This window comes from Mus musculus, chromosome 10 (genome assembly GCF_000001635.26).
Source record: "Mus musculus strain C57BL/6J chromosome 10, GRCm38.p6 C57BL/6J".
Classification (NCBI taxonomy): domain Eukaryota; kingdom Metazoa; phylum Chordata; class Mammalia; order Rodentia; family Muridae; genus Mus; species Mus musculus.
This window is the reverse complement of record NC_000076.6, coordinates 28,891,939-28,907,079: the sequence shown is the minus strand read 5'-3', so window position 1 is coordinate 28,907,079 and position 15,141 is coordinate 28,891,939.

Here is a 15,141-nt window from a genome sequence, read left to right as displayed (position 1 = left end):
TTCCTAGTCATCTAACCCCGTGTCTGGCTGCTGCCAAACCAGCTCAGCAATTCAAAATTTCAGCAGCTAGCTGGGGGTGCACTCTTGCAAAACCACGCTCCACTGTGGTTACCTTTCCCTGGAGCTCAGTTGAATCACCTTGAAATAGGAAACACCAGACAATCTTAGTTTGGAACCAACAGATAACACAATTGCTGGGCATGGGCTCTATCATCTTAAATTAACCAACTATTCTATTTTAGCAAACTTTTGGTGTCAGACCCTAATGGATTCCTGCACCGGAACATGAGTCCCCAGCCTCCATATTGACAGCCTTTCTCCAGCCATTCAAAAGGAAATTCCCCTCCTCCAGCCTTCCTTTTTCTTCTCTGGACCAGGAAGGCCTGCCTCCTTGTAGCCCAGTGATTGGCATCTTTTTGTCTTTATTATTTTATCAATTAGGGGAAAATTCCACCAGAGACAGAGACCATTAAAGGAAATCACAACAAATCAGGAGACTGAGTTGTAGCACCCAGTCTCAATGTAGATATCTGTAAAAACAATTCCCTCACCTTAGGCTCATAAAACATCGTGGAAGAGAAAGCAGAGACATTACAAGAGTAATGGAATCACAGAGTTTTCTGTGAGACTGCATCTCCAAGGAATGTTAGATGTTACATGCTTAAAGTTTCACCAACATGACTACCTAAACATGAGCTGAAAGTGGACAACAGTGTGGGAAGCCGCCCTCACATTTGCCATTATAAGATGGCGCTGACAGCTGTGTTCTAAGTAGTAAACATAATCTGCACACGTGCAGGGGCAGTTTTCCCGCCATGTGTTCTGCCTTTCCCGTGATGACAACTGGGCGATGGGCTGCAGCCAATCAGGGAGTAATACATCCTAGGCGGAGGATAATTCTCCTTAAAAGGGACGGGGTTTTGCCATTCTCTCTCTTGCTTTCTTGTTCTTGTTCTTTTTCTTGCTCTTGCTTTCTTGTTCTTGTTCTTTTTCTTGTTCTTGCTTTCTTGTTCTTGTTCTTTTTCTTGCTCTTGCTTTCTTGTTCTTGTTCTTTTTCTTGCTTTCTTGCTTGCTCTCGCTCTCTCGCTCTCTTGCTTTCTTGTTCTTTTTCTCTCTCTTGCTTTCCTGTTCTTGCGCTCTTGCTTTCTTGTTCTTTTTCTCTCTCTTGCCACTGTCTCTCTCTTGTTCTTGCTTTTTCTCTCTCTTGCTCTTGCTTTCTTGTTCTTGTTCCTTTTCTCTCTCTTGTTTTCTCATTCTTGCTCTCTTGCTTTTCTTGTTCTTGTTCTTTTTCTTGTTCTTTTTCTCTCTCTTGCACTCTGGCTCCTGAAGATGTAAGCAATAAAGCTTTGCCGCAGAAGATTCCGGTTTGCTGCGTTCTTCCTGGCCGGTCAAGAACGCGTGTAAGACAACAGAACTAGATTTGCTGATGGTGATGGAGTGAATTGGATGAAGACTAGGAAGTCTCAATTCTACACAAGGAATAGGTGCAGGATTGGACCTCTGTTCCACCACCCACACGGTATTAACCCCAGAAATGGGAGTTCAAACTCTGCCTACACTGAGAAATGGAAAAAGAATCTTCCTTAGGGAAGAGCATAGCAGTTGGTTATCCAATACCAAAAGATAGCCTGCCATTATGCATTCAAGTATATTATTCAGACCGACAGATTGTACATATTTAGAATATGTATATATACTATTGAATGTGTGTGTGTGTGTGTGTGTGTGTGTGTGTAACAACACTGATAAACTAAGAGATCATGATGTGAAAAAGAGTCAAGGGAAGAAGGCTTGGAAAAGAAGAAAGAAGGGGGACATGTTGAATTATATTAAACTCAAAACTAGTTATACAAACAATAAGAAGCTAAGAGAGGATGAGAAAAAAAACTTGGCAAATCAAAATAATCGTTCTGTTATTTACATGCCATGATACAGATGTCATCCACTTGCCACCTGCATTTGTAATTTTTTTTAATGTTTTATTTACTTGTTGGAGGGGAAACTAGGAAAGGGTATAACATTTGAAATGTAAATAAAGAAAATATCTATTAAAAAAATAAAAGAACTGAGACCACAATGATTAGGTCCACGATAAAACCACACCTTGACTAGAACTGCTCAGTTATGATGCCTCTTGTTCTCAGTTTAAACCTAAACCTTGTGTCAACATCTAGAAGATGAAATTCATACATCACTGAATCTGTCTTTTTCTCAATGTGGCCATACTGGCTATGTTACCAAGTAGCCAAATCTGGCTTGTGAGAACTGCTTGGGCACTGATTTTATCCTAACTTTTCTACCATTAGAAGACTGAGGGAGGGGAATGGCTTAAATCCTGAGGAAATGTTAATATTTTGTTTTAACAAGCTAAGTCTATCAGTTTGCATTGTGAAGTCCTTTCTATGGTCTGTACAATCTATGGTCTGTACATTATAATTCGATGTCTGCTCAGTTTTATGCATTACTCCAGAGCTATTTGAGTTCATGCCTTGCACAGTCTGGGACATGTACAAAGACTATTCATTTACTCATTTCTCACCACCTTTAAAGCACCAAATATAACCGGTTTTATGTGTCTCCATGCCAAACTCAGCACGGATCTTTATCATCAACTTTCTGAGTTCTCCCAACTTTCATCATCTGTAGTTCATATCTAAGTGTGATAGCTGGTGTCCTATTGGGCTCAGTGAACAGCTAGAAACATAACCAAAATATCCTTAAAATTACCTATTCATCTAATATATATTATATTATATATTATACATATAGAAAATATGTTATTTGTATTCACACACATATTATATAAATATATATAATGTATAATGTATATAAGTAAACTAGAATTAAACACAGGAAACACATATCTTCTGAAACCTGAACTGTCCTGGTTTTTATGCTTGTAGGATAACACCACCCTGTGGCTATTACGATTTACTCTAGGATTTAATAATAGTGTAAATCAAGTTTCCCACTAGGGTTTTTCTTGGTCCTATCTTGTCAAAAGCATAGTGGTGACAATGATGATGAAGAAGATGATGATAATGTTGAGGATCATGCAACTCACTTAAAGATGTAGATGAGCAGCTTGTCATGCTACAAAATACCATAGATGGTAATGAGTCTGACTAGTTCAGATTACATAGAGACAGGAAAACAACATAATAGTGAAAAAGTGGGTTAAAATTGGGATATTTCACACCATTAATTTTTTTACTGGTTAAGGCAGAGCTGACTTTTCATTTATTTACTTTATTGATCATTTTATTAATTTACATTTCAAATGATATCCCCCTTCCTGGTTACCCTTCCACAACACCCCCCCCCCATCTCATTCCCTCTCCCACCTCCCTTTGCCTCTATGATGGTGCTCCTCAACCCACTCACCTACTTCTACTTCACCATTCTAGCATTCCCCCTATTCTGGGGCATCAAACTTCCACAGGACCAAGGGCTTCCTCTCCAATTGATGTCAGGTAAGGCCATCCTCTACTACATATGTGTCTGGAGCCATGGACCTCTCAATGTATACTCTTTGGTTGGTGGTTTAGTCTCTGGGAGCTCTGGGTGGCCCAGTTAGTTGATATTCTTCTTCCTACAGGGTTGCTATACCCTTCAGCTCCTTTAGTCCTTCCCCTACCTCTTTGTCTTAGTCAGGGTTTCTATTTCTGCACAAGCATCATGACCAAGAAGCAAGTTGGGGAGGAAAGGGTTTATTCAGCTTACACTTTCACTTTGCTGTTGTTCACCAAAGGAAGTCAGGACTGGAACTCAGGAAGGCAGGAGCTGATGCAGAGGCCATGGAGAGATGTTTCTTACTGGCTTGCTTCCCCTGGCTTTCTCAGCTTGCTTTCTTATAGAACCCAAAGACTACCAGCCCAGAGATTGTACCACCCACAAGGGTCCCTCCCCCTTGATCACTAATTGAGAAAATTCCCCACAGCTGAATCTCCTGGAGGCACTCACAGAACTGAAGCTCCTTTCTCTGCGATAATTTCAGCCTGTGTCAAGTTGACACACCAAACCCACCAGTACATTCTTCCATTGGAGTCTCTGGGCTCAGTCCAGTGTAAGTATCTGCATCTGTATTGGTCAGGAGGTGGTAGAACCTCTCAGGGAACAACCATACCAGACTCCTGTCAACAGGTGCTTCATGGTATCAGCAATCTTATTGGGGTTTGGTGGCTGTAGACAGGATGGATTGCCAGGTGGGGTAGTCCCCCAAATGGCCTTTTCTTCAGTCTTTTTGCTCCATTTATTTTTTGTCCCTGTCATTCATTTTGGCAGGAATATTTCTGGGTTAAAAATTTTGAGATGGGTGGGTATCTCCATCCCTTAACTGGAGGTGGTTTCTACAGGTTCTATCTCCACTTTGTTACATAATTTGGTTAAAGTCATCCCCTTTGGGTCCTGGGAGTCTCTTCTTTCCCTAGTATCAGGAACTTTCTAGTGGCTACCCCCAGTTCCTCGTCCTCCACTGCTACATATTTTTATTCAACTTCCTGAACCTCTGTACTTCTCTCCTGTCCCTTCCAACAACTGATCTTTTTTTCCTCCCCTTTCTCACTCTCTCCCAGGTCCTTCTGTCCCTCTACCTCCTTTCATTATTTTGTTCCCCCTTCTATGTAGGATTGAACCATCCACATTTTGGTCGCCCTTCTTCTTATGCTCCATATGGTTTGTGGATTGAATCTAGGGTATTCTGAACTTTTTGGCTAATATCCACTTATCAGTGAGTTCATACCATGTGTGTTCTTTGGTGTCTGAGTTACTTCATTCAGGATGATATTTTCTAGTTCCATCCATTGGTCTAAGAATTTTATGAATTCATTGTTTTTAATAGCTGAGTAGTACTCCATTGTGTAAATGTACCACATTTTCTGTATCTATTTTTCTGTTGAGGGATATCTGGGTTGTTTCCAGCTTCTAGATATTATAAATAAGACTGCTACAAACATAGTTGAAAATGTTTCCTTGTTATATGTTGGAGAATCTTTTGGTTATATGACCAGTAGTGGTATAGCTGGGGCTTCAGGTAGATCTATTTCCAGTTTTCTGAGCAACCTCCAGATTAATTTCCAAAGTGGTTTTACCATCTTGCAGTTCCACCAGCAATGGAGGAGTATTCTTCTTTTCCTACAACCTCACCAGCATCTGCTGTCACCTGAGTTTTAGATCTTAGCCATTCTGATTGGTATGAGGTGGAATCTGAGGGTTATTTTGATTTGCATTTCCCTGATGACTACAGACTTTAAACATTTCTTTAGGTGTTTCTGAGCCCTTTGAGTTTCCTCAGTTGAGAATTCTTTGTTTAGCTCTGTACTCCATTTTTAATAGGGTTATTTGGTTCTCCGTAGTCAAACTTCTTGAGTTACTTGTATATACTGGATATTAGCCCTCTATTAGATGTAGCGTTGGTAAAGATCTTTTCCCAATCTGTGGGTTGCTATTGACAGTGTTCTTTCTCTTACAGAATCTTTTCAATTTTATGAAATCTAATTTGTCAATTGTTGATCTTGAAGCATAAGCCATTGGTGTTCTATTCAGGAAAGGAATACCTCACTGTGAGTGGACTTGGAGTGTTTATAACTTTAACCCACTTCCATTTTGCTTTTCCTCTTCACACATGTGAATATTAATATGATCTTCAGCTTAGTGTTCTTCCTATACAAACAGTCATAATTTCTATATGTGTAGGGTACCTTGGAACTGGGGATTTGTGTAACAATATTTTAATAGTATGTTCATTTTCAATATGAAACAAGTTTTCTAATTTCCCTTGTTATATGCTTCCTAAACTGAATATATAAAATTTGATTTCAATTCTAATACTGTTTTAAAACTTCTATAGTTAATTGATAGAAACCCAAGCATATTAACTAACCCTAAGTGCTGTCATGGTTATTTTCTACTTTTTTTTCTATTTTTTTCATTAAACTAGTAAAATTTATTTTAAAATATACAACTCAGTATTGACAATTTTAAGTCGTCAAAATAATTTATAATAGTTAAATTCCTTTTAAATTTTCATAATATCTTCTGAAGATAAAATTAACATGCACTCAATAAGTTTTTAAAGTATATTTGTGACATTAAACATGATAGAATTAGAAAAAAATCTCTTATGAAGTCATCTATGAAAGGAAATTGTGACAAGTTCCTGATTAGACAAAACCCGTTCCATCTTCTAGGGAGAATATGCAGCGTAACTATGGATTCATAGAATGAATTGAGTAGAATTCCTTCTGTTTCTATTTTGTGGAATAGTTAGAAGAGTATTGGTATTAGGTCTTCTTTGAAGGTTTGATAGAATTCTGAACTAAACCCATCTGGTCCTGGTTTTTTGTTTTGGTGTCTGTGTGTGTGTGTGTGTGTGTGTGTGTGTGTGTGTGAGTGTGTGTGTGGTGAGACTTTTAATGACTGTTCATATTCTTTAGAGGTTAACTTAGATGGTTTGTCTAATCCTGATTTAACTTTGGTATTTGTTATCTGGCTAGAAAATTATCCATTTCATTCAGATTTTCCAGCTTTGTTGAATATAGGCTTTTGTAGTAGGATCTGATGATTGAATTTCCTCAGTTTCTGTTGTTATATCTCCCTTTTTATTTCTGATTTTGTTAATTTGAATTCTCTCTATCCTCTGGTTAGTTTGGCTAAGGTTAGTTTATCTATCATGTTGATTTTCTCAAAGAACCCGCTCCTGGTTTTGTTGATTCTTTGTATAGTTCGTTTTGTTTCTACTCAGTTGATTTAAGCCCTGAGTTTGGTTATTTCCTGCTGTCTACTCCTCTTGGGTGTATTTACTTCTTTTTGTTGTAGAGTTTTCAGGTGTTCTGTCAAGCTGCTAGTGTATGCTCTCTCAAGTTTCTTTTTAGAGGCCCTTAGAGCTATGAGTTTTCCTCTTAGCACTGCTTTCCTTGTATCCTATATTGGTATGATGTGCCTTCAATTTCATTAAATTCTAAAAAGTCTTTAATTTCTTTTATATATTACTTGACATTTTTCCCTTACTGCTTATAATATTCTTTCTTGTTTTGTACATTTGGTGTTTTGAATATTATTTGATGGGAATTTCTTTTCTGGTCCAATTTATTTGGAGTTCTGTAGGCTTCTTGTATGTTTATGGGTATCTCTTTCTTTAGGTTAGGGAAGTTTTCTTCCGTAATTTTATTGAAGACATTTACTGGCCCTTTAAGTTGGGAATCTTCACACTCTTCTCATTGTGTCGTGGATTTCCTGGATGTTTTGAGTTAGGATCTTTTTGCTTTTTGCATTTTGCATTTTCTTTTGCTGTTGTGTCAATGTTTTCTATGGTATCTTCTGCACCTGAGACTCTCTTCTATCTCTTGCATTCTGTTGGTAATGTTTGTATCTATGACTCCTGATCTCTTTCCTGTGTTTTCTATCTCCAGAGTTGTCTCCCATTGTGGTTTCTTTATTGTTTCTATTTCCATTTTTAGATCCTGGATGATTTTGTTCAATTCCTTCCCCTATTTGGTTGTGGTTTCCCATAAGTCTTTAAGGGAATTTTGTGTTTCCTCTTTAAGGATTTCTATCTGGTTACTTATGATCTCCTGTATTTCTTTAAGGGAGTTATTTATGTCCTTCTTAAAGACCTCTATCGTCATCATGAGATGTGATTTTAAATCAGAGTCTTGCTTTTCTTGTGTGTTGGGGTATCCAGGACTTGCTGTGGTAGGAGAACTGGGTTCTGATGATGCCAAATAACCTTGGTTTCTGTTGCTTATGTCCTCACCCTTGCCTCTTGCCTCTGTTGTTAGCTGGTTTTTCTGTCTCTGACTGTGGCTTATTCCTCCTGCAAGCCTGTGTGTCAGAATTACTGGGAGACCAGTTCTCTCTGGGAGGAATTTGGGTATGGATTGCTGTGGCTTAGGGTCAGGTCCAGAATGTAGATGGAAACCAGAAGGATCCTGTCCCCAGCTCTTCTTTGGTCTCTGTGTCCTGATGGCTCTGGGAAAGTCCTTCTTGGGCCAGGAATTTGAGAAGTGGTGGTCTTCCCTGTGACCACAGGTGTGTCGGCACTCCTGTGAGACCACCTGTCTCCCAACAATATTTGGGTATGGTGCTCTGTGGCACAGGATCAGCTCCTGGTGCAGAAGGATCCTTGGGAGGATTTTTTTTTTAATTATGATCGACACAATACTTTTTAACAAAGTTGTTACTGTAGAGGTCTTATACTGCCAAAACATGCCTGAAAATCTGAAAAAAATTAGACTTCAAAAGACCACATTTCCCCATTCATTATATAGTTTACTAAAACTTGACTTACATGTCCTTTTATAATTTTACTATCTTAAGAAATTCTAAAAGTCAATTTACACCTATAGAAGGCCTCACATCTTGAGGACTGTTTGCCAGTAAACAGATCTCTTCACTCTTGTCTAGTGTGACCTCTTAATGCTACAACCACATAGGACTTGCCTCTCTACTCTGTATATGAGACATTTTAGTGCAGAAAAGGGGGAAGGAAACTTGAGGGCTTCAACAGTCAAGATTTAGAAACTGGATAACTAGCTACATCTAGTGGTCACTTCTGTGACCAGCTCCTGTCTGGGTTTTCATTGTTAAAAAGTTACAAGCCGAAAGTCTGAATTAAGTAAAATAACATTTTTTTTTTAAAACCCCAACAAACAAAATCTTCAGAAAACCAAAACCAGGCATTAGTTTTAATGTATATGAAATACAAATAGAGAACACATAAACTTATTTGCAGCTATCTGTGACTAATAGTTTTAAATATTTGAAAAGAGAGCCCTTGAGAAGGCCAATGGTTTTCCTTATATACAGGAGAATTTACCAACTTCAACCTCAGAAGTCAAATGGAAATTATAAAGCTCCTATTATGCAGAACTCACCGCATCTTTAACTGACAGGATTAGTCTGAATTTTGGACCACTTCTCCCCAATTGTTTGGATTGAGCTATGATCACCACAGGTTTCACTCCTTGAATAATCTGAGAGTTTATTCTCAACCTGTGAGGATTAGTCTAGGTTGCCAACTTTGTTGTACTGAAAAGAGTGCAGATGCAGAGTATACATCATTTCTGAGTTTGTCTATGAGGGTACATCTGCAAGGGAATAACTTGCATTTAAGGGGAACCATACCACAAGCTTAGGCCCCTATGGCAGAGGGCAAATGGAGAAATTACCCCTGTTCCTTCTCTCCCCACACCTCCTCTTTGCCTCCCTCGCTCCTGATCTTTGCTACCATCACGTGATCTGTTTCTTTTTTTCTTTTCCACACCAACCTCCTCATTATGGGCTTCAGAAATTGAGAGATAAATTAACTCTCTTCTCTTTTATTCGTTCAGGTCTCATAACAGAGACAGAAAGTCTAGCATATTACAAAATAGTAACTGGTAAAAATTATCTGTTGGCAAAAATTGAATTGTAGCCTGGGTTTTTATATTTTCGTGAGGGAATTGGAAATAAACAAGCAAATGTTGAAAATATTTTAAAACTCTGTCACAAAATAAATTATTCTTACTAACGTAATTGCAGTTCTTTAAATTATATTGTATTAATAAATCTCATTGGTACTAATAACATATTCAGAATTATAATCCAAAAGCAGAGAAGAAAAAAATGCCAGGGATAGAAAAATAACCATTCCACACATTTTGATGGCAGTGTGGGAGGTGGTTCCTGTACATTTATGTCTTCTTTCAACCACCCATTAACTCTGCAAGGACAAGTCTCTGTCCTCCATTTAACAGTTGAAGAGCTAAATGACCCTCAGACCTGTGATGAACAAACTTAGACCTGAATCAGCCAATATGATTAAAGTCATATTGTTCAGAATGTATCAACACAGAGATGCCAAACTTACAGTCTAGACAAAAATGTCACTATGTCTTTCAGCACTATCCTGTTTTAAAATTCTTTTAAAAGTTGGACCAAGTATCATATGTTGTTAGGAAAGATGCTTCAAAAGTCAAAGACGATTTCCTTCCAACAAATAACAAAGACTTTCATTTCACACATCCATTCAGTTATTGTGTCAGGCATCCATGGGACTAAAGAACACAATGGATGGAATGCTGCCTTCATGGACCTTATATTCTCTTGGGAGAGACATATATGGACATGCATAAAAGGTAACTCAACTGTGCTAAATCTGAAAAGGGTAAATATGCAGTATTTGGAACTGCATGGTTTTTCAAAACTCCCCAAAGTAAACATAATTCCCAAAGGTGGGGAGATGGCTCCACATTTAAGGGCACTTCCTGCTCTTGCAGAAGACCCTAACCAAGATACCAGCACCCACAGAGTGGCTCACAACCATCTGTAATTCATTTCAGAGCTTCTGACACTCTCTTTTCTGTGGTTCAGATATACTGGCAGGCAAACAGTTATCATTTATCTTTGTATTTATTAATTTTATTTTTTATATATAACTGTTTCTTCTGCCAGTATGCCATCTATTTCATGTATCTAAGGAAGGTATCAGAAGAACTGAAGATGGAGATACAGATAATTGGGAGCTACTGTGTGGGTGTCTAGATCTCAACTTTAAACTTAAATTAGAGGTAGAAAAGTAAAAGGATTAAAGTTTTACATCAGAAGTGTATTTGATAAAAAACAAATGCATTGCGCACCTACACCATGTCACTTAAGACATAAGGTTATGATACAAGCAGTGAGACTGTCAGGAACTCAGGGAAATACTGTATCTAAATAGATAGCCCAAATTATTATGGGATGTAATTATGCAATATATGCTATAGTGGCAGAGGAGGTGAGAATAAAGCTGTCTACTAAATAAAGAAGGAGTCTCAGGAAAAATCTTTGAACTCTGAAACCTGCCAGTCACCTGAGTTGAAATAAAAGACCACGGTGGCTAAGAAGCATAATCCATACAAACGCAAGAAGGAAATGGGAAGTAGATGGATTGGGGAGATTTCACAGGGCAATAGTACATCAAGGGTAATGGCTCCTCATGGTGCTAGGATCATCTATCACCATGGAACAGGAGAGTCTGGTGACAGAGACAAAGCTCTCTAGACATGGGCGCATTTACTAGTCTAGTCTAACATATTTCATTTCTTGATAGTATTCCCAAATACTTGATAATTTCAACTATTTCCTGTTTTGGTAAAACTTGCTATGTTTATTATTAATTGTCTAAGTTTAGGTTTTATTACTATGAAGATACACCATGATCAAGGTGTAGTATGAATATTTTAATAAATCCCAGCATGGGGTTCCTTCCTGCCTGTGACCATTTATTGTGGGAAGCCACATGTGTGGTTGCAGGGAGGTGCTGGCTTCCGCTGGCCACCACGCATACATAGGCAGTAAAGTTTTTTTTTGCCAAGATGAGGTTTTGAGAATTAACCAAAATTAACCAATCAGATGAGAGACAAGTTAACTAATCAGATGAGAGACAAGTTAACCAATCAGATGAGAGACAAGTTAACCAATCAGATGTAGGCATGCAAATGAGGTGGTAAGCATAACCCAACCACAACCAATCCAGGTGTGAGACACGCCTCTCCTAGGCCTATATAAGCAGCACCAGTTCTGGGCTTGGGGTCTTTTCACCTCTGCAATCAAGCTCTCCCAATGAACGTGTGCAGAAGGATCCTGTTGCAGCGTCGTTCTTGCTGGCCAGTCGGGCATGCGCAAGAATTTATGTTCACAGATAAAACACTCACATAGCCTTTATTTTAATATGCTTCATGTCACACAATAGCTGACCAACTGTCTACCCTTGATGATGTTAGAATCTACTTTCTATCCATAAACCTAATATTACCTATTATGTTTCATTTAGGCTGCTAATAGTTCCAATTGGCCAGCCCACATAGTCATGCATGGCTCAGATAACCCATGGTGGCGCCTCTCTCCTCTCCTGCACACTCTTCTAAGGCATGGCTGCTCTCTCCTTCCTCCCTTTCCTTGTGGTCCTAAGTCTAGAAGCCTAACCTCCCACTATGTGTCTTCTCCCCATCTACTGCTGCTGATATCTTTACCAATCAGAATTAACTGGGGACAGAGCCCTTCAGTGTTTTTCATATGTACTTCATTGTGCAAACAGTCTTGGGGGACCCAAATTAACATTAGAATACAAGCAGCATTAGCCCAAGCCCACTACATCAAGTCAACTCTTATAAAGGAATATTTAAATATATAGTTATATATCATACCATATATAATGTATAATATATTATGCTATAATATATTATACCAAATAAACAAACAAGAAATCTGGCTTACAGTTCCAGAAGTTTAGTCCATTATCATCATGGTGGGAAGCATGGCATCTTGCAGGCAGATTTGGTGCTGGAGAAGGAGCAGAGAAATCTACATCTTGATCCAAAGGCAGCCAGGATGAGACTGTCTTCTGCAAGCATCCAGAAGAACACTTGATTCCACACTGCTCAGAGCCTGAGCGTAGGAGACACACTGCCTCCAACTTGGCTACATCTCATTCAGTGACAGTCCCTGTAGCCAAGCTTTCAAACACATGTGTGAATCTTTGGGGCTAAACCGCTGGAGTAATCTTTAACAATATTGCATGATGATCATCAAAATTTGAACTACATGCCTTTATAATTTCAGTCCTCCAAAATGATGACTTTTTTTTCAAAAGTTTGATCATGTTAGTGGTGCATATTAGTTAGTTTCTGGGCCATATTTCCACCATATGCCTGTAGCAGTCACTGGTCAAATTCAACCCACGTTTCCCAGTCCTATTCTCTGTACTTTGTTTTAAAGATTTATTTATTTATTTTATATATGCAAATACACTGTCTCTGATACACCAGAAAACGGAATTGGATCCCATGACATATGGGTGTAAGCCACCATATGGTTGCTGGGAAATGAACTCAAGAGTTTTGAATGCTCTTAACTGCTGAGCCATCTCTTCACTCCTTAATGTGTCTTATTCCCTACTCTTCTTTCAGGCTGACTAGAAAGGGCACTTTTGCACATTTGTTTTATGTTATTTTATGAAAATAAACATTGAAAACCTTTATGTATTTCTCATGTACACACACTATCCCAAACTATTTCTAAATCTATTTCATATTTGTAACACTGGTAGTTCCTGGTAGATACATGAATTGTTTGTAACTTTGTATAGTTGAAACAGTGCTCATCTGGGTTCTCTTTCCTTGGCATAATTTCTGATTTTTGCCTAGAGTAAATCGTTCAAGTGACTTTGTAATAAAAAAGACAACCAAAACTTAGTTGATATCAAATAATACTCCTCTAAGTTTTGTTATTTTATGTATTTACTGAAAACACATCAAAGAAGTATTTCTCTACAACTTGCACAATGTAGAAGTTTGAGTCTATGCCTTTGTGAGTCCAGAGAGATGGCTCAGGAGTTAAAAGGTCTTGTAGAGGACCTGAGTTTGAGTCCAGAAGCCATATCTGGTGGCTCATAACCACTTGTACTTCTAACTCCATGGTCTCTGAATCCCTCTTCTGGCTTCTGAGAACACCTGCAGTCAGCCACATGTATACATACACACAAGCACACATGTATGTAATTAAAAAATACATCTGTGCCTTTGCAGTAGGTGATATGTGGTAATTGAATGTTCATATAATTTGTTTTTAATTTTCAAGTTTACAAAATTTGCCAATTTTTCCTTCATTATTTTATTTATTTATTTATTCATTCATTTACTCATTTATAGATAAGGTCTAACTTTGTAACCTTGGCTGGCCTGGAACTTGCTATGTAGACCAGGCTGGCATCAAACTCACAGAAATTCTTCTGTTTCTGCTTCCCGGGTACTGGGATTAAAGGTGTATACCACCACATCCAGTTTAATTCACTGTTTATATTAATAAATCTTGTGTTTCAAATTCAGAAGCAGAGAGCAGAAAGGAAATTGGTGCACAGTAGGCAAGACAGAGGAATTTTGATCTGTAGGTTTAACATTTCCAAGATACAATGAACAAGCTCTGGAGGTCAAGCCAAGGTACAGCATGAGAGTTAAGCTGACAATAATGCACTGCACACTTGAAAATTTGGATATATATACATATACACATACACATATATATACATATATGACACCTATATCTGCATATACAATATATATATTGGATGTATTAGATATATATATCCGTATATGTGTGTGTGATTGATGTTGGTTATGGGTACTGCAGTAGAGAAAGAAGCTCAGTAAGATGCTAAGCCTTCATTTTTCCAAAGTAGCAGAGGGGTTCAGCCTTATTGGACAAAAGACTGAGCCTCAATTAGCTCACTCAAGGTTCAAACACTCTCAAAACAATTTCTCAACCTCTATTAATTAACCAGCCATAGCAAAGGCTTTTCTGAAACATTTCACTCAAAGTCCAATACAAAGGATTTATTTGATATATCACTACATATGTAAGAACGTGTGTGTGTGTGTTTACACACACACACATATAATCAAATATATACATATATTCACATATACAATCAAAATCAAATCAAAACCTTTTTCAATTATGTGTATACTGAACATGTATAGTATTTTCTGTTGCCATTATTCACTAAGCAAGAAGCCACAGTAAATATTAAATGTTTACATAGCATTCATGTTATATTTAGTTTTATAAATAATTATTTAAATTATAACAGAGACTATGCATAGTTTGTGCAAATACCATTTTATTTAGAGGATTTGCACATCATTAATATTGACATTCTTAGGGGCCCTCACAACAATCTTCTGTCATTATCAAAGGAAGACTGTATATCTTTTTATATATGACAAAACTGAATAGCTTACTTAAGTATATGCTACAATAATAAATGTGATCAAGAGAAATATAAAATAACATATGTGGTCTAATTTCTACTTTTCATAAAAGAAACATTTTTCATAAACCATTTTAAATTAAACCTATTTTTAGGTTATATAATTAAAATGTAAGGTTCATGGGGATGCTTGAGGGGAGGGTACTATAAGAGAGCTTATACTGTTCTATAACTCAGCAGGTGTGTGCTTAGGGACCTCCTCCTGCTCCCTTACTACAGATCTCTAAGTTAGAGAAAGAACTCTGAGTGTCCCTTGTCATGCATTAGCTCAAGCCAAGGTTGGTGTTTTCTCAAAATGTGTAAAGGCAAAATAGTAAAAGTTACCTCTAAATGCATAGAAATATCATGTGCGT